The sequence below is a fragment of the Rhineura floridana genome, chromosome 5, assembly GCF_030035675.1.
Source record: "Rhineura floridana isolate rRhiFlo1 chromosome 5, rRhiFlo1.hap2, whole genome shotgun sequence".
Classification (NCBI taxonomy): Eukaryota; Metazoa; Chordata; class Lepidosauria; order Squamata; family Rhineuridae; genus Rhineura; species Rhineura floridana.
Window position 1 is genome coordinate 127,888,607 of NC_084484.1, and position 26,914 is coordinate 127,915,520.

The 26,914-nt window shown below is 43.3% G+C and overlaps 1 protein-coding gene across 1 annotated transcript in view; it reads right to left on the bottom strand.

The window, feature by feature from the left end:
* EPHA6 (EPH receptor A6) overlaps positions 1–26,914 on the bottom strand; it is a 786,690-nt gene that overhangs the window by 729,776 nt on the left and 30,000 nt on the right. The window contains exon 2 of the mRNA XM_061628042.1: positions 26,390–26,454. The gene's annotated coding sequence lies outside the window, so the exon portion shown is untranslated. The remainder of the gene's footprint in view (positions 1–26,389; positions 26,455–26,914) is intronic.

Genomic DNA, 26,914 nt, shown 5'->3' on the forward strand with positions numbered 1-26,914 from the left:
ACACTTTCAAATACAGAGCCCATCTTGATTCACACACAATGAAAACCATTCCCAGTACAATGCTCACCAGGGATAACAGATTTTTCCATTCCTATTCCCACATCCCATTCTATTATTAATTAACAATAACCATTTATATCCCATAAGAACAAAATGACAGCCCTGCTAGATCCAAAGGTCTTTCTAGTTCAGCATTCCATTCTCACAGTGGCCAGCCACAGATGCCTATGGGAATCCTACACAGAATCATAGAGTTGGAAGGGGCCTTGTAGGCCATCGAGTCCAACCCCCTGCTCACAGCAGGAAATCCACAGCTAGAGCATCTCCCGCAGATAGCTGTCCAGCCTCTGCTTGAAGACATCCAGCGAAGGGGATCCCACCACCTCCCTAGGCAGTCGGTTCCATTGCCGAACTGCCCTTACTGTCAAGAAGTTCCTTCCAATGTCCAATCTGAATCTACGCTCCTGCAACTTAAAACCATTAGACCTAGTCCTACCCTCTGGGGCAGCAGAGAACAAATCTGTACCCTCCTCTATGTGACAGCCCTTCAGGTACTTAAAGAGTGCAATCATGTCACCCCTCAGCCTTCTCTTCACCAGACTGAACATGCCAAGTTCCTTCAACCTTTCCTCATAAGACTTGTTCTCCATACCGGCTATCATCCTCGTCACCTTCTTCTGAACCCGCTCTAACTTGTCTATATCTTTCTTAAAATGAGGTGCCCAGAACTGAACGCAGTATTCCAGATGAGGCCTGACTAATGCAGAATATAGTGGGACTATTACTTCCCTCGACCTGGAAACTATAGCTCTGTTTATGCAGCCCCAAACCGCGTTTGCCTTTTTTGCCGCAGCATCACACTGCTGGGTCATGTTCAACTTGCGATCCACTACAATTCCAAGGTCCTTCTCACACGCACTACTGCTAAGCCGGGTATTTCCCATCCTGTACCCGTGCATTTTGTTTTTGTGGCCTAAATGCAGAATCTTGCATTTGTCTTTATTGAATGTCATTTTATTAATTTCAGCCCAATTTTCTAGTCTATTCAGGTCCCTTTGGATTTTATTCGTCTTCCATTGTGTTAGCTATCCCTCCCAGTTTCGTATCACCAGCAAACTTCATAAGGCTTCCCTCCACCCCATCATGTAAGTCATTGATAAAAATGTTGAAGAGTATCGGCCCCAGGACAGAATCCTGTGGCACTCCACTCAAAACCTCCTTCCAGTCCGAAGCAGAGCCACCGACGACCACTCTTTGAGTATGGTTTTCGAACCAGTTGTGAATCCACCTGACAGTATTTCCATGTAGTCTGCATTTGACCAGTTTGCTAATCAAAAGGTCGTGGGGGACTTTGTCAAATGCTTTGCTGAAATCTAGATAGATGACATCTACAGCATTTCCACCATCTACTAAGCTAGTGACCCGATCAAAAAAAGAGATGAGATTAGTTTGACAGGATTTTTTCTTGACAAACCCATGCTGGCTCCTACTAATCACAGCATTGTCATCTAGATAGTTGCCAATGGACTCTTTTATTATCTGTTCTAATATGTTTCCCGGTATTGAAATCAGACTGACCGACCTGTAATTCCCCAGATCTTCTTTTTTACCCTTTTTAAAGAGCGGGACGACGTTTGCCCGTCTCCAATCCTCCGGCACCTCTCCTGTTCTCCAGGATTTCTCAAAGATGATGGCAAGAGGTTCCGAGAGCACATCAGCAAGTTCCTTCAATACTCTGGGATGCAGTTCATCAGGCCCTGGAGATTTGAACTCATTTAGGTTAATTAGGTATTTCCTGACTATCTCCTTATCAATCTTGAACTGCAATCCCGACCTCTTACTGAGATTGCTACCGATGCAAGGTTGCACACTGTTCCCTTTTTGGGAGAAAACAGAGGCAAAATAGGTGTTGAACAGTTCTGCCTTTTCCTTGTTATCTGTCAACATTTTGCCATCCTCATTGATCAGCAGTCCCACCATTTCCTTGGTCTTTCTCTTGCTTCGAACATATCTGAAAAACCCCTTTTTGTTGTTCCTCGCTTCCCTCGCCAGCCTCAGCTCGTTCTGGGTTTTAGCTTTCCTTACGCTATTCCTGCAAGCCCGAGCCGCTCATCGGTACTCTTCCTTGGGGATGCGTCCTTCCTTCCATTCTTTATACATGCTCTTTTTTATTTTTACCTCCTCCACCAGTCTTCCGTGTAGCCACATTGGCTTTTCCCGATGTCTTCCATTTTTCTTCCTCTTTGGAATTGTTTGCGATTGCGCTTTTTGTAATACATTCTTCATGAACTCCCATGCTTCTTGGGCTCCTTTTTTCTTTAGTCTATCTAGCCACGGGATCCTACCCATCATTTCCCTGAGCTTGCTAAAATTGGCTTTCCTGAAATCCAAGGTCCATATTTGACTATATTCTTCTTTGGCTTTCCCCAGAATGACGAATTCCAGCATTACGTGGTCACTTTCCCCCAAGGTACCGACCGCTTTAATTCCCGTGAACAATTCGTCCCTGTTAGTTAAGATCAGGTCCAGGATTGCCGATCCCCTTGTTCCTTCTTCTACTTTTTGAAAGAGGAAATTATCAGCAAGGCCCATCAGGAATGTGTTGGAGGCTTTGTGCTTTGCAGAGTTTGTCTCCCAGCAGATATCCAGGTAGTTGAAGTCCCCCATCACTACTACTTCTTGCCTCCTTGAGATTTCAGAGATTTGTTTGAGAAAGGCCTCGTCTACCACCTCTTCTTGGCCAGGGGGTCTGTAGTAGACACCTACTACCATGTCGGTTTTATTTGTTTCTCCATTTATTTTTACCTAAATGGTCTCTATCGGACCACTTTGTTCGCTCTCTTGGATTTCCATAGAGGTGTATTTGTCTTTGACATGTAACGCTACTCCCCCTCCTTTTCTGTTGCTTCTATTCTTTCTGTAGAGTTTATATCCTTGAATGGCTATATTCCAATCATGGGAGTCATCCCACCAAGTCTCTGTTATCCCTATGACGTCATATTTGCCTTGATGCACTAAGACTTCAAGCTCGTCTTGCTTGTTTCCCAAGCTCCGTGCATTGGTATATAGACACCAGAAGTCTCTTTTGTCCTGATTGGATTCCTCTGTTAATATACCGTTAATATACATGCAGGCCTTGAGTACAATAGCACTCTCCAGTTCCTAATCCCCAGCATCTAGTGTACAGAGGCATACTGCCTCTGATAGCGTGGAGGTAATATATATCCCACCTTTAAGTAGAGAAATCTTTCAAGAGCAGTTCACAAGTCAAAATACTACAACAAAATCAAAATAAGGCCCCCTCCAGACTGTTTTTTTGTGGGTGTATTCTGCAACATGCCATTGACACAATGCATAGTGTATACACTAATAATAGTGTAACAAAGATGATCAGGGGACTGGAAACAAAGCCCTTTGACGAGAGACTAAAAGAATTGGGCATTGTGATGTCCCTGTATTTTAATATCTGTAAATATGGTAAGTGCGGGTTTATTAAGTGATATATGGTAAGTGACTGAGTGAGAGGGGGGAGTACATGTGTTAGAATGCTGGAGAATGCTGTATGATGATTGGCTGAGTGTTTGAATGGCTGAAGGTATAAATGAGAGGATAACAGTTGGTTCTGTTTGGTGGGGGAGTTGTTGATGATAGGTTGTGGAGTGTGGATTGGAGTTGGTTGTGGGTTGGATTATATTTGGCTGGTATTTAGGCAGAATATATATGACTGGAAACATAAAGAGTGACACTATATGAAACCATACGCTTGTTGAACATTCCTTAAGTAATCTTGTAATTTCCTGGTGTTATCAAATAAATACTTTTATTGGTTTACCAAAAACCTGATCCTTGGCTGGGGATACACAGACCAGAAGGGAGGACAGGGTAATTACCAAGGCTGGAGGGAAACTGTATCAAATAAATGGTGGAAGCGGTGAAGGGAGATATTGTAACATCATCAAGTATCCAGAACAACCCAGGATTGCATGCTTTATAGACAAAGATACAGGGGGGTTGTGGCCTGCAAGTGCACCCCAACACAACGTAACAATAGGCCAGAAGGGGACTAAGGCAAAGTCCTAAGGCAATATTGTGAAACAGGGAGTGCCTGGTGGTGCTGCCTAGCAGTGGGATCTTGTGAGATCTGTGCTAGGGTGAGCTAAAGAAAAAAGAAAAACTGAGTTTCTCCCTGGTGGGAGTCACGGGTGGGAGCCTGACAAGTGGTGCCAGTGGGAGGAACATTACAGGCATGTTTAGCCTTCAGAAGAGAAGACAGAGGGGGGGATATGGTAGCACTCTTCAAGTACTTGACAGGTTGTCACACAAAAGAGGGCCAGGAACCCTTCTCGATCATCCCAGATTGCAGGATATGGAACAATGGGCTCAAGTTGCAGGAAGACAAATTACAGCTGAACATCAAGAAAAACTTCCTAACTCTTGAGAACTATGACAATAGAATCAATTACCTAGGGAAGTGCTGGGCTCTCGAACACTGGAGCTGGACAGGCATCTGTCGGGTATGCTTTAACTTGGATTTCTGCATTGAGCAGGAGATTGGACTCAATGGCCTTATAGGCCCTTTCCAACTCTACTATTTTAAGATCCGTGGTGGATTTATACTGGACCCTCCACACATCATTCTACTTTATTAGTTGTTCTGTGATGCTTCCCCAGTGTTATTGTATTATTGCCATCTGGAGGAATAACTCCTGTGCTATTGCATAAACAAAACCAGGACAAAAACAAACATACCCCGGAACATTTGTGGAATGAAAAGTTACACGACTTCAACAGAAGGCTACAGACCACCTGTATTGTGGATGTACATTACAAAAGATATTTGGAGGGGCCCTAAAACAAAAACTCATCAAAACTCAAACAGTATTTGGTAACAGATGGCCCATGGAGGTGAACAGGACAGTCCAGCTGATTATTCCATAAGTCCACACTGCCTTGTGTACCACTCCTAATTTAAATTCCAGTTTAATTAGGAGAAGAGAGCCAGTGTGGTATAGTGGTTAAGGTGTTGGACTACGACACACGAATCCCCACATAGCCATGAAGCTCACTGGGTGACCTTGGGCCAGTCACTGCCTCTCAGCCTCAGAGGAAGGCAATGGTAACCCCCCTCTGAATACCGCTTACCATGGAAACCCTATTCGTAGGGTCGCCATAAGTCGGGATCAACTTGAAGGCACTACGTTTACATTTTTTAATTAGGAGAATTTCAAAAATTAAATTACACTTGCAGCACACACAGTTTGGTGCACCTCCTGTACACTGGTAAAACACGAGGAGAAACAAGCTTCGTACAATCAGATCAGAATGGTTTTTGCAATGTTTTGTTGATGTATATTAGTAATGTAGGTGGGGGAGAGACAGAAAAGAGCCGCAAGATGGGGTTAAATGCATATGCAGTACTTTAGACTGTGGCAGAACAGTGGTGGATTCCTAATGAATTCAAAGACAAGAGCAGATAATTTTGAACAGCAAAATCCAGGGAAAGCTTTGGATGAAGAGAATTTTGGAAGTAACAATAATATTCACTCCCAAGGAAGGACTGTTGTGACAGCTTGGAAACTTAGAGCAACAATGGCAACCTTTATTCTTTCTCATCATGGACAGCCTGCTTACATACACTCCACCTTTATATTTTTTAAAATATGAGACTACAATCCTGAAACAAGTTTTAAGGCTGCTCCCTAGCCAAATCCTAATAAAAGCAGCATATGTTTTGTGGTCCAGAAATAGATATTTAAAACAAGAGTAGGAGCTATCAGAAGGGGCACTGTCTAAGCACAAAACTAATCACGCTGCTAAGGTGTGAGGAGGTCTGAATTTTATCAGGAGTGCCCACACTTGCTATTTAAGAAAAGGAAAATATTTCCAATAATCCTGATGTGGTTTCTAATGATGAATCTAGTTTGGCCCTAAAAGCCTTGAAAAGCTACAAACCTTAATCACAAAAAGACAAATGACCATAACTAAGAAACTGCTAGTGAACTAACAGGTATTAGATAAACAACGCAGAGAGAGAGAAAGAGAGAGATACCAGAGAGCCTAACAATGTTATCATAGTAATTTAGGAGGAAACAAATATTCTAGGGCAGAGTGAAAAACATACTGAGAATCGTTATAAAAGAGCAAAATCATACATCAACTGGGAGCAAATGACAAACTACAAAATCCTCAAAATCAACAATACAAAACAATTGTTTGGATAGTATGACAAATTTAGCACCAAAGACTCTTTCCTCAAACTTTTAAAAAAAACAGCAACAAGAAATTATTCAGAGCCTTAGAAGAGCTCACTAGGGAGTGGAATACATTTATGAAGTGAAGTAATTACATCTGTGGTTAATTTCATCGGAAGCTTGCTAACTGACAAGGAAGCATTTACAATAGCTGCAATCACAGGGATTACATGTTCTCAGGAGTCCTGCTGTAGCCAAACAATCTGGGGTGCTCACACTAAACTGTTCAATGCAGATGTGTTCTAATTAGCTATTTTAGACACAGGTGTGTATATAAAAAGGTAGCATGGCTTACTGATGAGCTGGAAGATTCACAAGAATCTCCCCCTTTAACAGTGGCACCATGTGAATTCCAGGCTCAGCATTTATTTAAAAATTAAGTAGTGGTGTTGCCCTTCTCCTTGTAAAGATAGCCCTCAAAATATAAACTGCAAATTGATCCATTAAGATGAAAGCTACGACTTTAGAAGCTATGATGAGAGTAAATTTAGCACCTCTTTTCCTAGCAAAGTTTCCATTCCTTTAATATGAACCTGCCTGCTTGCTAAGATCTGCCCAAGCCTGTAGCCAGCCTAAAGGTTCGGGGGGGGGATGACCAAAAATGTGGAGGGGGGAGAAAATATTCTGTAATGAATTTGTTTATTTTTTGGTGTAAAAATTGGGGGGCAGCCCCCTAAGCTATGGGCCTGATCTTCATCAGAGGCCCTCTTAAATGTCCCAGTTTCCTCAGAATTAGGGTTGCCAGGTCTCTGGTTTTCACCTGAATACTCCAGATTTTTAGGGTCCTCTCTGGGTATCCTGTTGAGTCAACTTAATCTCCACACTCTCAGCTTTCATTTTTTAAATAATTAAGTTTCTAGGTGGTCTGGTCCAACCACTGTTTCATGAGATATATACCAAAACATCAGCCACTGCTCCCTGCAACTTCTGTTAAATTAACTCATAGATGACTGCTCTAATCCCACCCTTTCAGGTTTGTAGCCAATAAGTGAAATCAGGATTATGATTAACAAGGGATTTGTTAACCTCTAGGAGTCTAGGCAATAGCTAGAATCCATTGCAATGCCAGAAAACTGTTGTCTTTTCCTGGTTTATAGCTTTCTCTCTATGTACTGATCAGGAGATACAGAACAAAAAATTCACAGCAGCATCTTGGTAAGCAATTGTTTACTATAAACCATTTCAGTTATAATAAAAATGCACATGCAGGGTTTTTTAATTACTTGCAAAAATAGTATATTATAAGTTTTATCTTTCAAATATTTTTTGAATAGAAATTTAAAAGAAGTGTATATGTGCATTTTCCTGGGCTGTTGAAGAGGGCAGTTTATTTGTTTAGCCTGTTTTGAAAACCTTCCCAATAGGAAGCTTTAATCCTATACTTGCTTTTATAGGATTAAACCTGCAATGCTAATCCCACATACCTGGGAGTAAACCCCATTGAATTCAGTAGGATTTACTCTTGAGTAGATGTGGTTTGGATTGTGCTGTGAATATAGCAAAGGAAATTTTATCTGAAACTTATTGTTGTTGCTCCTTTACTGTATGTTGTTGAACTGTGTTTGCTGAAATATGACTTGTATTTTAATATGTGTTTTGTATTTTCCTTTTACATGCGATGAATTGTGGTAGCCTATGGCTCTGAGCAATAAAGATTCATTTTATTTCACAGCAAAGGATTGTGTTTGTGTTGTAAATCTTTCTCTTCCTCTCCAATCTATTTTTAAAGGAATTAGGCAAGGCATACCTAGGTGTCTTTCCTTTTTTTTTTTTGTAGGAAACTAATACTGATTTTATTTATTTAAAAATGTTCTGCAATGACCAATTGGTTCTGACAATAAACTATTATATGGGCTGTGTTGTGTCTATATGGAATCTTTCCAACAACCCTGTGAGGAAGGGTTGGAAACCAAGGCAGCTCACAACAAGAACTAAATCCATTTAAAATTCAATAACCACAAAACAAGTATGAAATAGTTGCAAAAAGCTTAAAGTTGCATGATTCTGAATTCTGGGTTGGGTGAGTGAAGTTCCTTATCACTTAAGGTGGCAGTCCTGTGCACACTTCCTGTTTCAGTAAGCCCCATTGAATACATTGGGACTCACTTCTGAGTAAACATGCATAGGACTGCACTATAAATATATTTATAGGTTGTGTAAATAATAAACATTTTTGACAGTCAAGCTTGTATAAATATTTATTCATACTATGTCCCGATAAGTATCTTTCACACTATGGTTGTATATTATTATTTTCTCTACATTTTAAGTGTGCCCTTCTTCCTTGGGGTGGTCATGGTCCCCCTCTATTGTTTTCAAACAGATTAGGGGCAGATTAGCCTGAGAGATGGTGAGTAGCCCTTGGTCACCTAGTAAACTTTGTAGCCGATTTCCATTCTAAAAAATTAATTAAAATGATTTACATGCAGGGACATTTTATGAGGTAGATCCACACAATACATTTAAAGTACATCCAACTCACATTTAAAGAACATGACTTCAGCCAAGGAATCCTGGGACGTTTCCCCCTCACAGTTATAGTTCTCACCACTCTTAACAATCTACAGTTCCCATGATTCTGTATTGGGATTCATGTGCTTCAAATGTGTGTTGAATGTGCTTTAAATGAATGGTGTGAATCTGTCCTAGGGATGCTGGGCATTCATTAGTGAATTGAAAAGAAGAATTTTAAAAGATACTTTTTTAAACAGGGGAAGGACTACGGCTCAGTGGTAGGGCACATGCTTTGCATGCAAAGGTCCAACATTCAATCTCTGGGAAAGACTATTAACCACTGCTAGTCCATGTCACCAGTACTGAGCTAGATGGTACCAAATGACCTGAGTCGGTATAAGGCAGATTCCTTTGTTCCTAAATGTGGAAAGAGACCCAAGGACCACAGTGACTCTATACCGCTTTATTGTAAAAAACCACAAAGAGGTTTACAGAAGAAATAAAACTAATGAAATTACTGACAAACAGTTAAAGACAGGTATTTAAAAACATTCAGAATAATAAAACCAACAATGAGTTAAAAAACAGATAAAAACATAATAGCTTCTACATGCCTAGGTAGGCTTGACTAAACAACAATGTTTTTTGCAACTACCAAAAAGAGTACAATGAAGGCATCTGCCTAATGTCAATAGGCAGGGAGTTTCAAAGCATAGGTGCTGCCACACTAAAAGATTGATTTCTTACAAGACCAGAACAAGTACTATGTGGCATCCATAACATGGAAAGTACACCTTGAAGTTGGCCTGGTAGCAAATAGGCAACCAGTGCAGATTTCAGAGCAGAGGTATTATGTGCTGATAGGGTCTCACTCATGCCAGCAATCATGCCACAGCATTCTGCACTAACTGCAGTCTCCAGGTCAGGTTGTGATGCACAGGGATTTCTGTGACCTTGGCTGACTGGCTGCCAGGATTTCTTTAGTTTTGGTTAGGAAATCTGACTGGTTGTGGGATGCTGAGTTTTCTGCCTTATTCGGAATCTTGTTGTGATTGGTATGGTATTGCATTTAGGAAATCATCACTGTATTTTTCTTTTTCTATTTGCATTTTATTTACCTTTAACCTAACTCCCTTACATCCATAGAAGCAACAACAGTGGTTCCATGCTCTCAGCTCAACCCCTTTAAACCCACTGATAATGCACATTGTTGTTTGCATTACAATTTGCTTCTGACCCAAGAGTAAAAGAGAATCCATATACAAAGTGTGGCTTCAATTGCTGTTGTTCCCAAGCTACTGCCTGTGAAGGCAGACCAAACCATGTGTTTTCTCTGTCAATTACTACTCACTAGAATTTGGTTGGCTGTCAAAGTGAGTTTATAGCAGCCCACAGGGTAGGCAGAAAAGAGTAGAGAATCTTCTTAACTCTTACTCATTTCTCAAACCTCTTTCTGAAGTGAAGGGTTAAGACTGTAAGGAAGTTTGGAGCGGCCATGTTAAAAGGCAGGGGCAGGAAATTCCAGGTGGGGGTTGCCAACCTTGATTTGATGTAGATATCTTTGTACAGGATCCCTAGTCAAGCCTTACCAACAGCACAATCCTAACCATATCTACTCAGAAGTAAGTCTTGTTGAATTCTATGAGGCTTAGTCCCTTAATAAGTGTGCTTAAAATTGCAGCCTTCAGGGGCATCCATCTTTACACCTGAGTGCTCCCATCTAACATCACAACACTAGGCTCCCTTCTTCCTACAGTGGCCTTATGGCGATTGGCCTGAGGGCACTTAAACCCTTCTTGCCAGAAGCAAGTAGGCTAGATTAAATGTTCCCTACCCAGGCTCCCTAAGCAAGTGAGAAGAAATGATCCCATCACTTCAGCTGGACCTGGGAACACCTTCATTTAGCTAAGATTTCTATCTTTATTTCCAATCAGATAATTTTGTGTTTGAATTGTACGCTCCAAGCAACTTGGCTGATGCTTAATGTATCGTGCTTAATGACACCACTAGGGCCCGTACCTATGGCATCACTAGGGCCCACCCCTGAAATCTCAGGGTTTGGGATGCTTCTGACTTGCCAACCCTACTCAGAATGCATGGTCGGTACCAGGGAGAGGGCTTTCTCTGGGGCTGCAACTAGGCTCTGGAACCTCCAAGGGAGGTCCATTTCCTTTCTATAAAGGGTTTTGGATCATAAATGTTTTCATCCACTGGAACTTTTCCAAAAAAATAAAAATAAACCCTCTGCTAGAACTGGTATTAAATTGGATGAACTTTTTAAAAAAATCTACTGGATTGTTATTCTAGTATGTTACTGTGGCTTTAACTTCTTATTTCTTGTTAGCTGCCTTACTTATTTAAATAATAAATAAGTAAAAGCTCTGTAACAGGCAAGGTTCAGCAGACACAACTTTCACCATCATTGTATCTCCATTCATGGAAAAGCATCACCTATCTGTTTAACATAGAGGGACCCTGCTGAAGAAGAAAAAGAGAAGTAGCAACTTTGGGTGGACCAGTTCCCTTCACTCACTGCTCTGCAGTACATCAGAAGTCCTACTGGCTGTAACAGATGTGGGAGGGAGCAGACAATAGGACTGATAGGGGAACGTTTGAAAGAAACCATGGAATCTGTCAGTATTGACAATTGTCAAGTCAACACAGACAGTACTGAGCTAATGTGGGGCATTTGAGCAAGTCAGTATAAGGCAGCTTCCTATGTTCATTATCTCTCACATGAGGATACTTATTTGGAACACAAAGTGTCTACCCTAGGCAAGAGTAATGTGAATGGAGTCTAAGAACACTAAACCAAGAAACCATTGTTATATAGAATTGCCAGATATTGCTGATGCTAAATGCTTATCCTTATTCCCCAGAATTCCTAATGGACTGCACCTTATTTCAGATTAACCCGGTCCAATAATAAAACTGATATTTGTAAGATGTTTCCTTGAAAAAAAAATTGCAACATTAACTCGCATGCACATTTCATGAAACTGTCTTCTGATTTTAGTATGTCCCTTGACAAATAACTTTGGTAACCTTTTTCTGAAAGACTGAGCCCATCTCCTGCTTTTTAGAATTATAATCATGAGGAAAAGAGAAATGATTGAAACCTGAAGAATATGAAAGCTTGAAATACTGAGTGAAGCAGTACAGTTCAGAAAACAAACCCTTTACAGATCTCCCCAGCAATGCTGAAGCCTTATCTGGTACATAGGAGAAATATTTTTTTCCACTGTGACCTATTCAGAACTGATAAAATGCTAATAGGGTAGCTTTCTGAGAGCAGAGATTTGGGGTAGAAAATATACAATAGAGGTAGTAAGGAAAAAAATGGGAGAAGCAAGCAGTTTGGTCTCCTCTTAATTTGTTCCTTTCCCCAAAGAACAGAGGGGTGAATATGGTAATTTGCCATTGAACTTAAGATATTTCATTAATTTCTTCAGATGGATGGAAATAATAAAACAATATCTGGGGAACATTTTAAAAAGCAGCCATGTAATCAGTGTGTTCACTAGTGGTATTAAGCCGGGGTAGCTAACATGGTGCCCTCCAAATATTGTTGAACTACAAATTCTATCATCCCTGACCATTGGCCATGCTAGCTGGGGTTTAAGGGAGTTGTAATCCAACAACATCTGTAGGGCACACTTTGGCTAACCCTGTATTAGGCTTTCATCTTAAAAATGCTGATAAACTTTCTTCTTGTTCTCTCTGTGTGTATATATATTTATAGCTGCAGACCAATGCATATATAATGTCAGGTGTGGAGCAGATAGGAGTGGATTGGGGAAAATGGCCTTGCCAACTGAATTAGAACCCCTGCTTGGCCTAATTAGGCCCATCAGCTGGAGGTAACTCACCCTTGGCCTAAAACAAGGCTTGCTACAGAACGGTTGTGTATGGACAATCATATCTCAGCTTAATACGCAGAGATGTAAATGAACCTTGTTTCCCCACATGCAGCCACTCCATTCACATGTTTAGTTAATATAACTTCCCATTATAGCCAAATCTGAAAACTATGGTTAATGGGCACCTACCCACCTCCCAGCTCCATTCCGAAAAGCACAATCACTCTTCCATTAAGTTCACCTGGCTGTACCCTTTTAGTTACCAAGGCTATAATTGGTCTTAAACTTCTGAACTCAAATTTCTCCCAATGAATACTACCTGGCCCTCACATTGCACTCAGTTTTCTCTCTGTCTTGAAGATCCTGGCCAAGATCCCAGCCTCTACATTTCTGCCTTTAGACTTTTGTTTATTTTTGGTGAGCGATTTGGCAGGCAAGCTACCCTTTCCAATCTACTCCTGGAAGACTGCTTTCTGCAAGCCATGATCTTGCTCAGTAAATCATTGCCATGGCTTAATTTACCCCAACACTCCCATCTTTTTCATGTTTTGGATAAATCATAAAGGAAAGATAGTAATATCATGTTCTTCCTTCACTCCCTTATTTCTTCTGCCTCTCAGGCTTTCAGTCACCACCACTTCCCTCCTCTCTTTCCCCTTGTACACTGAATAATCACTGAGCAGCCATTCTTTGTTCATTGGCCCAGATTTCTCCCTCCTCCTTTCTCAATCTCCTTTCATTTCCCACTTCCTCCTGGAACAAATATTCATTAATTTACACTACAATTTATCTTCATTTTCCTTTATCAATAAAGCCTTCTTTTCTGGAAAAGCTCTGGCCTCATCTCTGTAACTCCATCTCAGTATCTTGCATGAGCAGTCTGCTATCTAGACAATGGTTCCTAACATTATCCATGTTGTACTAGTTGTGGCCAGTTCTTTCAGAATGGTAGCAATCTGTCCTCTGCTAAAACCAGGGTTGCAGAGGGAAGAGAACCTTGCACCAGAGTAATTTCTCCCAGTCATTCATGTTCCAAAAGAGTGTGTTTCCTGAACCAAAAAAAAGTAGGTTTCAGATGTATATACTGATCATATGTCCTGAAGAGGCATGGTAATAATATCCAGACCCTTAGACAATATTTTGAGTGCTTTTGATTATTTTTTTGCCATCAAAATACAGTAGGGACCTACATGGGGTATTTTTTTTTCTTACAGAGACATCAAGGTTATGGAACTCTTCACTGAAGGGGATATGAACTGTCCTCTCACTGGTTGGCTGATGGCAAATGATGTTCAAGGAGCTTTGGCTGTTAAATATTTATCCTATTTGTTTATGGGTCTATCTAGTAGGAACATCTGCCTTTTATTTGCTGATTTTTGTGTGTGATGTTTTTTGTGAATTTATTAAGCTTTGTTTATTATTTAATTCTCTTGTAAACACTTTCTGGATCCATAGAAGATGAAAGAGTTGGATACAAATGTTTAAATAAGAAAGACCCAAATGTGTTGCTAATGCCATCCTTAATTTGGAAGCAAGACTTAATTCATTAAGTGGTATAGCATGTACATACTCTATTCATTACTCGCGCAGAATATGCTCTTTTGCTTCCCCAACATCTCTGGTTTATCGGGTGCTACTTGATTCTTTTATGTCTACCTGGAAAAGAGTGTTAATTGGAAAAATGAGGACTGTTGGTTTGTCCTCTTCTTATCTCTTGTTCTTGGATCTGATGCAAGTTAAATCCATTGTTAAACAGAGAATAAAACATATGGTTGTCCAAGATTTACATGCTTTAGCCAATGGGCCACATTCACCATGCTTATTGGGCCTGACTTGGTCTGCCTCTAACCAATGTATGCCATACCTGCATTTTCTAACAATATCTAAGTATAGAAGCTGTTCTGTTGGCATATTTTAACATTTTACCCTCAAAGATGTTAGATAGCAGATTTGCTTAAGTTCCTTTCAAGGATAGGTGTTCTCCATGTAATCAACTGGAACTTGAAACAGTCTCCATCTGTGTATGTGTGTGCTTTACTGTAGATTTTATCAAAGGGCTAGAGAACATATAATATACCCCCTTTTGAGGCAGTTTCCTAGTTGATTCTTTGAGACCCTTCTATTTTCCTTCATTACTGAACAGGTGGCAATATTTTTCAAGGTAGTAATGTACAGTGTAGATTTTCATTGCACTTGTTCCAGACTTTCACAGCAAAGAGGCAGATCATCTGCCTCTCAGGCTCTACCCTCTTCCCCAAAATACTCAATTTTGGGGGTATGTCTGGCCAGTGAAGATACCACTAGTGGTAGCTTCTCCACACCCATCTTTTCAGAGGATGCACTGGGGACCTTCACAGCATCCTAACATCCTCCAGCATGGCAGATCAAGAGTTAGAATTACTCTATGCATATATCTATTATGGAGTTACTCCTTTTTGCATAGAACACCTCTGATCAATGGAAAAAGTACCAGAAGGCACGTAGGAAGCATTCTGCTATTACCATTACAAATAAACCTAGAGTATGGGGTTAATGCGGCTATTTTCCTCAGATAGCATTTCTCTGTTGCTTTCTAGATTCTACATGCTTCAAAATACTTGACAGTATTTTGGCACAGTTTGTGGTACTTATGTCAATCTACATTTGTGATTAAGCATGCTATTGAAGGCCAGTGGCCCTTAAAAAGCACGCTGGAAAACATACTCTGGTTCCTACATCAAGCTGTGACATCTGTAGACAACCCAATTTTTAACAATTAAGAAAAGAATAGCCCCTTTTATCTCAGATGAATCAGTGCCAGACTAGTCTAAAAAAAGGAGTCTCTTGCCTGTTGTCATTCTATTGATTTTAAGGATTCTGCAGATGAATATAATCAATAAATATATCATATCTTGCTGCCAGTGTTCACCCACATCTTGTTTTGTTTCTGTTTTCCAATGAAGAGTTAAACATATAAGGTAGAGAGAACTGTAAATGTAAATGGTACTTATTAATAGACTGGAACTACAGCCTGAGAATAAAAAGGATTGTAGAGCCTTGAAAAATGTAATTCATAAACTTGAAAACAGCCTAAGATTAAGAAATGCCATATTGTTCAAACGTCCTAAGGGCAAAATCACTAAAAGAACTTTTAAAATAGTATAATATATCTTACTTCCTAGAAGAAAAGTGCCCATAAGAATGAAACAAAGTTTTTTTTTCTAATCGGACACACTTTCAATACTTTATGGACACAATCCACCAGGAAGTTGATCTGTACAGAACCCACTAAATTGAATAGAAGCAGCATGGTGAATTGTGTCCCTCATCTCTGATATTTTGCACTACCTCAAACATCATCATAAAAACTCAGCACTGAAAAGGCAAAAAACACATAAAAATAAATTATATACTGCCAACAGAATTGCTTAATTTACAGAGTTCTCAGGATAAGAAGCTAATCTATAAAATGGATTAAATGCTTAAATATATTGCATCTTAATTAAAAGTTGAACTATACAAGTTTCTCCAATGTGCTGTTAAGTGAACTGGCCAAGTGGAAAGCATAATCTGATCTCTGAAGTGGAGAGCTAAAGACTTCAGGCAGGGGAAAAAAACATGTTTTCTCAACCTCTCTCACAGATGCACCAATCAAATTGAATTATGAACTCAGAGCTGCTCCCATCTTTATGTTTTAATTACAAGGGGACTCCTGTCACTTTTCCAGCTGTAAACACAAAGACCCTGGTGTTGTAGGCATTGCTATACACAGGAAAGCACGTGTGCTCTGCAAGTGAGGACTGTCAGGATCCCTCCTGTGGTCACCGCCTTGTCATGGTCCCAACCTCAGGATCCTGCTCTCAAAACAGTTTTCTCACCGGCTCTAGCAAAGATCTCACAAGATCCCACTGCTAGGCAGCAGCACCAGATACTCCCTATAAACAATAATGCCTTGAGACTGTGCCTTAGTCTCCTCCTGGCTTATTGCTACGTTGTGTCTGGGTGCACTTGCAGGCCTCAACCCCCCACCCCCCTGTATCTTTGTGCCTATAAAGATTACAGCCCTGGATTGCTCTGGATACCTGATGATGTTACACTATCTCTTCACCGTTGCCATCATTGATACTGTTTCCCAACCTTGGTCTGTGTAAATCCAGCCAAGGATCAGGCATTTTGGTAAACCAAGAAATATTTATTTATATACATAGGGAATAACAAGATTACTTAAAGGTATTGTCAACAAGCATGTGGTTTCATAAGATGAGTTACTCTTTATGTTTCTAGTCGTTAATAACCTGCCTCACTACCCGCCTAATCCAATCCACCTAACAACCCTCTCAAAGCCTCACAAAAACCCAACCAACCAAACTCACTCTCAACTGTCATCCTCTCATTTATACCTTCAGACACTCAAGCATTCAGCCAATCATAATACAACACTCATCAACATTCCAACCCATGTACTCCCCCCTCTCACTCAGTCTACTTACCACATATACTCTAATAAACCCGCACTTACCATATTTACAGTATTATATATATACAGGGACATCACAAGGACCTCCTGCAGGTACCATCTTATCAGGTCTGTTCCACACAATATATGAATTGGGCCTTTAGTGTCATGGCATCTACCCATTGGAATTCACTCCCCTTAAACTTACACAGGTGCTGTTTCTATTGTCTTTTCAGTGCTTGCTTTAGATGTCCCTCTTCCACCAAGCCTTTTAAGTTGAGAATTTTCCCAGTCTGCATCTGTACTGGAATTTTTCAAGATATTTTTTGACGTGTTTTATCGCCTCTTGTTTGCCAACCTGGGCTCTTTGGGATATAAACTCAAAAATAACTAATGTTCTTAAAAAAAAAAAAAGCTACTCCCTTTTGTTAATGTCAATGAGAAGCTATTTCTCACATCTTTCTAAGAATCCCTTTTTACCTTAGCAATGTTGCAGTGTCCTCCTTTTGCTGTTCTTGTAGTGGCAGAAAGTTTGAGATCACATGAGAAAAGCCGGAGACGTGGCTCATTCTCACCCTAGAGGTGGCCATTATAAAAATTGGGATAATGCTGGCATCTGAAGGGGCCATATCATGGACTCACCGTTCTCACATGACTTTGAACTTCTCACATTACCTGACCACCATGAGTAGGTCACATGCAACAGTGGCTCATACACCAATAATATGTCAGAAGGAGGACTAAGCATCAAAAGATGCTTGAGAAATGACACTGGGGGCTACTATTGAAAAAAGGACCATCAATGTTAGGCTATACAGTACCTGAAAATCTTGCTGTGCATATCTCCAGACTGAAAGCATAATATTATATACTGTTCTCCTCCCAAGTCTGACACAGGTCTACAGAATCACTCCACAGGTTTATTTTATACCCATAGCATTCTCAAATTTTTGTTCCATTTTCCCACACAGGATTGCTGCAGTGATTGATAACAAAATGTGGCAAACATCCCTCACTATGGGCTCATCCAGACGGAGCGGGATAATCCAGGTTTTCCATACCCGCTCTGTCAGCTGAGAGTCCTCACTTGCCCCTTTTCCCGCTCTTTTCCCGCTTTTTGCTGATATGAAAAACACGCTTTTTTACCGGCTGCACATGCAGCCCCGAACATGCGGCATCTTCTTGCTTTTTTCCTATCCATGCCCACGACACATCCGATTCGTTGGGAAAATATGACGTCTGCTGCCCCCTCTCCTTCCACTGCTATCAGTTCTGCGCATGCGTGCTTGAACGCAGAAGCGCAAAAGTTTGAATTTCCTGTGGGCACAATGGAGTTAGCAGAGGTGAGGGGGCTCCCGTTTGCATAAGCTGGTGGTCATGGCCCAAACCGAATTTGGAGGAGGGGGCCACGAGTCCTCCCGTAGCCTGTGAGGCCCTGGGCAAAATCATAGGTGGCTGATGAAAGGGTGGCGGGCAGCACAAAGAACCCACTCAGGCAGGGGATTCGCTTCACAGCTGATGAGCCGGAATCGGGCAGCACAAGGAATTCACTCAGGGGATTCAAACCTCCCGCCAAAATACCTCACACAAACCCGATTCACAGCTGATGAGCAGAGAGGGGGGAAGCTGTCCAGCCACTCTTCTGGGGATGGGGGATGCCCCAAGAGCGGGAAGTGGCTTACGAGGCTGCACGGCTACAAAGGAGAAAAACATGCCACAGCCCACCCAGCTTCTCATCGGACACAAACAACACCTATGGTTACGGTGTCCCCCACTTTACAACACCATGTCTGCTTGGCAAGTCTTGCAGAACTGCGCATTCGTGGTAAAGCAGAAAAGTTACTCCAGTTAGCAAGCGGCTTCTTGGATATTTCCCTTTTCGGCTTGCCAAACACTCCCTCTGGTTAAACTCAGCCATAACTCAGGATCGCAGCTAATTCCGTTGCTATGGGGAAAAGGCTATAGCTCTGTGACAAAGCACCTATAGCAGCTGCTTGGCAAGTCTCGCAGAAATGCGCATTCGTGGTAAAGCAGAAAAGTTACTCCATTTAGCAAGCGGCTTCTTGGTTATTTCCCTTTTTGGCTTGCCAAACACTCCCTCTGGTTAAAGTCAGCCATAACTCAGGATCACTTTCAATCCTCCCACCCAGAATAAGCCGGCAAGCGCTGCCTGTAAACGTGCTGCACAGCTGATGAGCGGGCGGCAGGCAGCACAAGGAAGCCACGGCAGGGCATTCGAACCTCCCGCCTAAAAGAGTCGCGCACACCCGCTTCACAGCGGATGAGTGGAGAGGGGAAAAGGTGCTGGCGAGACCCCATGTCTACCTCTAAGCGGGATGGGTTTGCAGCTATTTACTGTGCAGTGAGCTAACTTTACAAGGGTACAGGGGCAAATCAACAGCAATGAACAGCAGCCACCAACAATGGAGGGATGCAGCGGGCGGGCCAGCCATTGACCCAGGAAAGGGCGGTGGCGGTTCAGCGCGAAGGAGGGGCACGCAATAGCACAACACAACATCATCCACAAAGCAGGCGGCACCAGGATGATCGATGGCCAGAGTGGCGCCTTCGAAAGTGAACAAATGCGCGATGGCGGGCAAACTGTCAGAAGGCAGAGCTGGGGTCCCAATCCCGGGGAGCTGGATCCCGGAGAGTTGGGAGAAGAGTATTCGGATGGATGGCAGAGGGAAGGGGGAGGAACTTCCCCCCTTTGGAGCGAAGACGAAACAGAGGAACTGCCAGTGATAAGGTCGCTTAGCAACGGGGAGCCTGAGCCCTCCCTGGACATTCTCATGCCTCCCCCTCTTTCAGGCTCAGAGCAAGAGGGGAAAGAGGGAGGGCTGCTCACAGCCGAAAAGCGGGGAGGCAGTTTACCATCAGCCCCTCCCCTATCCCCCATCCTGGAATCGGAAACTTCAGAAGAGGAGGGGGTGATGCTTCCCCCCTCACCGCGCACACGCAGACAGCTGAAAAGACAGGAGAGAAGGGGGGGAAGGCGGGCAGTACCTGAGGGGCAGTTAAGGAGGAGCGAAAGATTGCACGCCCGTTTGGCCCCTTCTTAAAGAACAGGCGGGAAGAAGTCCCTTGCTCTGTCAACTTTCTCCCAATGCCGCAGGACCTGTATCCCTGTATTGCTTCATGAGAAAACGCAGTCTTTGTTTGGACATTACCCTAATAAAACACGAATTAACTACAGCCGTTGGTCTGGTTCCTGAGTCACATCCTGGGCCTGACAGCTTGACAGAGCCACCTAAATCACCCTCAATGCTCTCTTCACTTGACTGGGACAAGATGTCAAAGGGAGCAGCGGGGGGGACGAACCCCACTTCTGAGACGGAAGAAGTGGAACTCTTGAGGACTAAGGTAGCTGATTTGCAGACGGATGTTCAAGCCCTGCTAGCAGCAGTCAAGGCGCTGAAGACGGATAATCAAACCTTGAAGGCCACGATAGACCAGATGCGAACAGCCCCTCCAGCTGCCGTAGTAAAGGTTCCCATTGGATTGCCCCCAAAATACGCGGGACAAAGTGATCAGTTGGCAACCTTCGTGGCTCAATGTGAGTTATATCTGGATGTCAGGCACACGGAATTTCCAGACGATGGGGCTAAAGTAGCTTTCGTGATTAGCCTCCTGGAGGGAGAAGCTGCAAAATGGGTGACTCCGTATCTCGTGAGAAAGGATACTGTCTTAGGAAGGTACAGAGGATTTATACAGGAGATGACCGAGATGTTTCAAGACCCGCAAAGGGCTGAAACAGTAGCGCGGCAACTAGGCGCTCTGAAGCAAGCTAAAGGGACTGTTTCCGAGTACACTAACGCTTTTAAAATTCTGTCCCAGGAAACTGGTTACAATGACGCCGCCCTGATGTTTATGTACTGGAGTGGATTAAATGCTGAAATCCTGGATGAGTTGGCCAGGACCTCCCCCCCGCTGACCTACCAGGGCTCATCCGGCTATGCCTACAGATAGATCACCGGATGGAAGGAAGGCGCCTGGAAAGGAAGCAGGAGGTCCCGAGATACTCAGCCTCGGCATCCCACAACAAGACCCTTCCCACTGCAGGGATGGCAGGTAATGCAACTGAGGGACAGGGAGGGGCTAGGCCAAGACTGTCAGAAGAAGAAAAGGAAAGACGACGCCGGGAACGTTTATGCTTTTATTGTTCAAAGCCGGGCCATGTGGCCAGAGACTGTGGACTGAAAGGGGGGAAAGCCGAGCCGTCGGGAAACTAGAACACCCAGTCCATGTGCAGGCTGGTGGACTGGGGGCAGCGTTGTATAAAGGCCCCCCAATGATCCAACCTCCCTCAAAGGGGGTGTTGGTCTTGCCTATTCGGATTACAACTTCCAGAGGAGTGGTGTTTAATTCCACTGCCTTAATTGACAGTGGAGCCTCCACAAATTTTATTGATGCAAAGTTAGTCAAGCGTCATGGAATTTCCCGGTGGAAACTGGACGCTCCCCTAGCTGTGGAGACTATCGATGGGAGACCCCTGAAGTCAGGAGGGGTGACACAAGCCACGGAGGAAGTGAAACTTCAAATCCCTGGGCACGAAGAGTTCATTTCGCTATACGTGTCAGATCTCTCGAACTTTGAGGTGATTCTGGGAATGCCCTGGCTAGCAAAGCATGAACCCAAAATAAGTTGGAAGGAGGCGGTGGTGTGGTTAACCTCACAGTATTGCCAGGAGAACTGTCAACCTGAAGGAATCAAGAACACCTTAGCGGGGGCAGTGCAAGAGATTGAGCAAGTGACCCTGCTGCCAAAGTATGAAGAATTCAAAGATGTGTTTGATGAAAAAGAGGCAGAGACTTTACCCCCCCACCGCCCTTACGACTGTGCGATTGACCTAGTGCCAGGAGCCAGCAACCCATCAGGGAGAATCTACTCTCTCACAGAGAATGAGAGGGAGGCCCTGAAGGAATTCCTGGATAAAAACCTGAGGCGAGGATTCATACGCCCCTCACAATCCCCTGCTGGAGCGCCACTATTGTTTGTGAAAAAGAAGGGGGGGAACTCAGACCCTGTAATGACTATCGCGCATTGAACCAGATCACCATCCCCAACAGCTACCTGCTGCCCCTGATCTCAGAGTTGCTGGACCGACTGCGCTCTGCAAAAATCTTCACGAAGTTGGATTTGAGAGGAGCGTACAATCTGATCAGAATGAAGGAGGGAGATGAATGGAAAACAGGATTCTTGACCGCTTACGGACAGTATGAATACCTGGTCATGCCGTTCGGGCTTTGTGGAAGTTCATGAAACGACATGTTTAGAGACTTGTTGGACACGTATGTAATCTGTTACTTAGATGATATCCTGGTGTTCTCAAAGAACCAGGAAGACCACGACCAGCATGTGAAGACGGTGTTGAAGAGACTGAGAGAAAATCACCTGTATGCTAAATTAGAGAAATGTGGATTTGACCTCAAGTCTCTAGACTTCCTTGGATATCGAATCTCAGCGGAAGGTGTGGAGATGGACCCAGGGAAAGTAAGCTGCATATTGGACTGGGGCCAACCTGTCACCAAAAAGGATGTACAACGGTTTTTGGGGTTTGCCAATTATTACAGAAAGTTCATTCCAGGGTTTTCCAAATTAACAGCTCCTCTGACTGACTGTTTAAGGGGGAAGAAGAAGTTTCAATGGACAGAGAACGCCACCAAGGCCTTTGAGGAGCTGAAGAGAAGGTTTGCTACTGAGCCCATTCTGAGCTTTGCTGATCCGAACCGCCCTTTCGTAGTGGAAGCAGATGCTTCAGATTTTGCCATCGGGGGGGTCCTGCTACAATTAGACCAAGAAGGGAAGGAGCTGCACCCCTGTGCGTACTTCTCTCGGAAGTTAAAGCCTGCAGAGAAGAACTACACAGTTTGGGAGAAGGAGCTGCTGGCCATCAAGGACTCTTTTGAAAACTGGAGACAATACCTAGAGGGGACCTCTCATCGAATTGAAGTGCGCTCCGACCACAAGAATCTTGAAAGCCTCCAAACAGCCAGAAAGCTGAACCAGAGACAGATAAGATGGTCCCAGTTCTTCACTAGGTTTAACTTCCAGATTACTTACCATGCCCAAGCCAAAAACCAGAGAGCGGATGCCTTATCCAGACAGCCACAATACAAAGAAAGTGAATCCGAGGACCAGCCTCAGTACGTAATCCCGCCAGAGAAATTAACGTTGGGAGTATGCCAGCCTTCATGGGAAGAGGAACTCAAAAAGGCACAACAAGAAGATGCAGACATGCTAAAATATCAGCAGGAGACGGGACAAGGTCAAGACTCAGAAGTAACCTTTCACTGGAGAAATGGACTGTTATGGTTCAAAACCGCCAGATATGTGCCAGAAGGGGAATTAAGGCTCAGAATCCTACGCCAGTGTCATGATTCCATCACAGCGGGACACTTTGGGATTTACAAGACCATTCAGAACGTGGCCAAGGACTTCTGGTGGCCTAAAATGCGTTGGGATATTGAGAGTTATGTAAAGTCCTGCTCTGTCTGTCTGCGGACAAAAACACAAACAGGGACACCAGCAGGACTGTTACAACCGTTGCCTGTCCCACACGAACCCTGGAAGGACCTCTCCATGGATTTTATAACTGATCTACCCAAGTCCCAAGGAATGACAGCCATCTTAGTAGTGGTGGATCTACTTACCAAAATGGCACACTTTCTTCCTTGTGCAGGGGCCTTAGAGGCTAAAGAAACGGCCAAGTTATTCATCAAAGAAGTCTACCGGCTGCATGGATTGCCAAACAGCGTAGTCTCAGACCGAGGAACTCAGTTCACAGCCAAATTTTGGAGAGCAATGTGGAAACAGTTGCAGATGGAATTAAAACTCTCCTCCGCCCATCACCCCCAGACAGATGGGCAGACAGAACGCTTGAACGCCGTTTTGGAAAGATATTTACGAAGTTATGTGTCCTATCAACAGACTGACTGGGTATCATATTTGCATTTTGCAGAGTTCGTCTACAACAATTCTCTGCACTCCAGCACTCAACAAACCCCGTTCTTCGCTAATTATGGTTTCCATCCTAAAGTCTTTCCAAGCAGCTCAGAAGGAATGCTGGTACCGGCAGCTGAGAACTTCCTTAAGGAATTGCAAGCGGCACAACAGACACTGAAACAGCAGTTAAACGAAGCCAAAACGGAGTACAAGCGAGTTTGCTGACCTGTACAGGAAGAAGGGCCCCCCCTTCAACCGGGAGACCAGGTATGGCTGTCCACCCGCTTCCTCCAGATGCCGGGCAAATGTAGAAAATTACAAGACAAGAGGGTGGGTCCTTTCGAAATAGAAACTCAAATCAATCCCGTGGCGTACCGATTGAAGCTGCCTGACACGTTTAAAATACATCCTGTGTTCCATCGATCCCTCTTAACGAAAGCTGCCCCTCCCAGTGAGTTACGGCCGGAGGAACCTCCCGGAGCTCCACTCCTGGTAAATGAGCAGCTTGAGTTTGAAGTTGAGGAGATCTTAGATTCCAGGATCAGACGCCACAAGCTGCAGTACTTGATTCACTGGAAAGGCTATGGGGTGGCTGACAGATCATGGGAAGATGCAGCTGATGTGCATGCTCCAGAATTGGTAAAACTTTTCCATCAATGTTTTCCCCACCGTCCCAAGCCAGACAAGGGGAGGGAGGCACAGCCTGGGAGGGGGGATGGTGTCGGAAGGCAGAGCTGGGGTCCCAATCCCGGGGAGCTGGATCCCGGAGAGTTGGGAGAAGAGTATTCGGATGGATGGCAGAGGGAAGGGGGAGGAACTTCCCCCCTTTGGAGCGAAGACGAAACAGAGGAACTGCCAGTGATAAGGTCGCTTAGCAACGGGGAGCCTGAGCCCTCCCTGGACATTCTCACGCCTCCCCCTCTTTCAGGCTCAGAGCAAGAGGGGAAAGAGGGAGGGCTGCTCACAGCCGAAAAGCGGGGAAGCAGTTTACCATCAGCTCCTCCCCTATCCCCCATCCTGGAATCGGAAACTTCAGAAGAGGAGGGGGTGATGCTTCCCCCCTCACCGCACACGCGCAGACAGCTGAAAAGACAGGAGAGAAGGGGGGGAAGGCGGGCAGTACCTGAGGGGCAGTTAAGGAGGAGCGAAAGATTGCGCGCCCGTTTGGCCCCTTCTTAAAGAACAGGCGGGAAGAAGTCCCTTGCTCTGTCAACTTTCTCCCAATGCCACAGGACCTGTATCCCTGTATTGCTTCATGAGAAAACGCAGTCTTTGTTTGGACATTACCCTAATAAAACACGAATTAACTACAGCCATTGGTCTGGTTCCTGAGTCACATCCTGGGCCTGACACAAACGCTTTTCCAATACGACTTCCTGCTTCTGCGCAAACCTGTATTTCCGCACCTGCGCAGTATATCCAACAGCACTGATTGGCCACGTTTTCCCGGGTGACGTTTCCACACAAGCGCAAACGTGCAAAGGACGGGATTGGCTGGAAAAGAGGAGGGGGACTGGGGAACCGCCCCAGGACCGCCCATGCAACAGCGTCATCTCTTAAATCCGCGGTATTGCGTCCGAGCGGCCGAAGGAACCGCGGATGATTCACGCTTTAAAAAAGCGTATCGCATTTTCTGCGGTTGTGCGAAAGCGGATTTAACCACGCGAAAACGCGCTTTTGCATTCGGCGTCATCAGGACGACCGAAAAATAATGAACTCACATAGCGGGCATGTCACACATTTTGCAGTCGTCTGGATGAGCCCTATGAGAGCTGGGGCTTCATAAAAGACTCTCAACAACAATTCTTATCTTCAGTATTATATGTTAGCATAACATCATGGCCAGAATCTAACAGATGACTACTGCAAGTGCAACCAGGGCTTTCCTCTTGTTAAAGAACAGCTTGCATTTGCTGATCCATGACTTCCATAGCTAGCAATGGGATCCTGTTTTGCAGATGGTTCATTGAACTGGGGTTAATGTTTGCAATAAAAAACCTTTAAACCTGACAAACCAAAATATAGATAACATTCATTTTCTTAACACCAGGTAGACAAATTTCCTCTCAGCATCTTTAAAATAGCCCCAATATACGTTTTAAATCTTGCCCAATATTATGTGAAGTGTTTCAAATATATTCATATACTTTTTTAAATGGTCAATCACCATTTTCACAAATTTGCAAAATATTCATACCTTAACAATGACAAAACATGAATATTTATGCTATTTTGCATGCACTTTATACTATTTTACTTATACAGTTCTATTATTAGAAATGTTTACTAAAACATTTCTCATACAGCTGAGTCTACTTTCTCATTGAGCTAAGCCTACTGGTCCCTATTTCACTGGAGATACTGAAATATTGCCCATTAGTCTGCCCTAGTTTATTCTAAAACTCCAAATGCAGAATAATCAAAATCTAAATAGACAGACTTACCCCATTTAAAGGATATGTTTTCCATCCTAGTTCTCCAATTGCAGTGGTTGTATCAAGCAATACAACTGGAAACAAACAAACAAAATTAATTCAGCATATTTTTATTTAAAAAAAACCCTAAACTGTACAGATGTGAGAAAAGACCTCTTATCATTAATAGTAAAACTTGTGTGTAAATAATAGCAGCTTCGGTTTTTGCATATTTAGGTGATGTAACTCGCTTATAGCACACCTACTATTTCTACGAACAGTAAGTAAAAAGAATTTGTGTGTTCTGTGGTCAGCATTCAAACATAGCATAAAAAAGCACATCAACAGAGACATACAAAGTAAAGCTGAAGAAGCATATAATCAAAGAAGAAAGAAGTATAGCTTAATGATACTGAAAGCCCCTTCTTACATTAGCCTCTGAGATATGGCTCCTTCTTGTACCATTTGCAAAAGTCTAAGGTTATAGGGAAGAGCCTCATGCTACTTCTTCCCACAGAAACATTGCTCTTGTTACAGGGAGAGGTAACTAGGTTT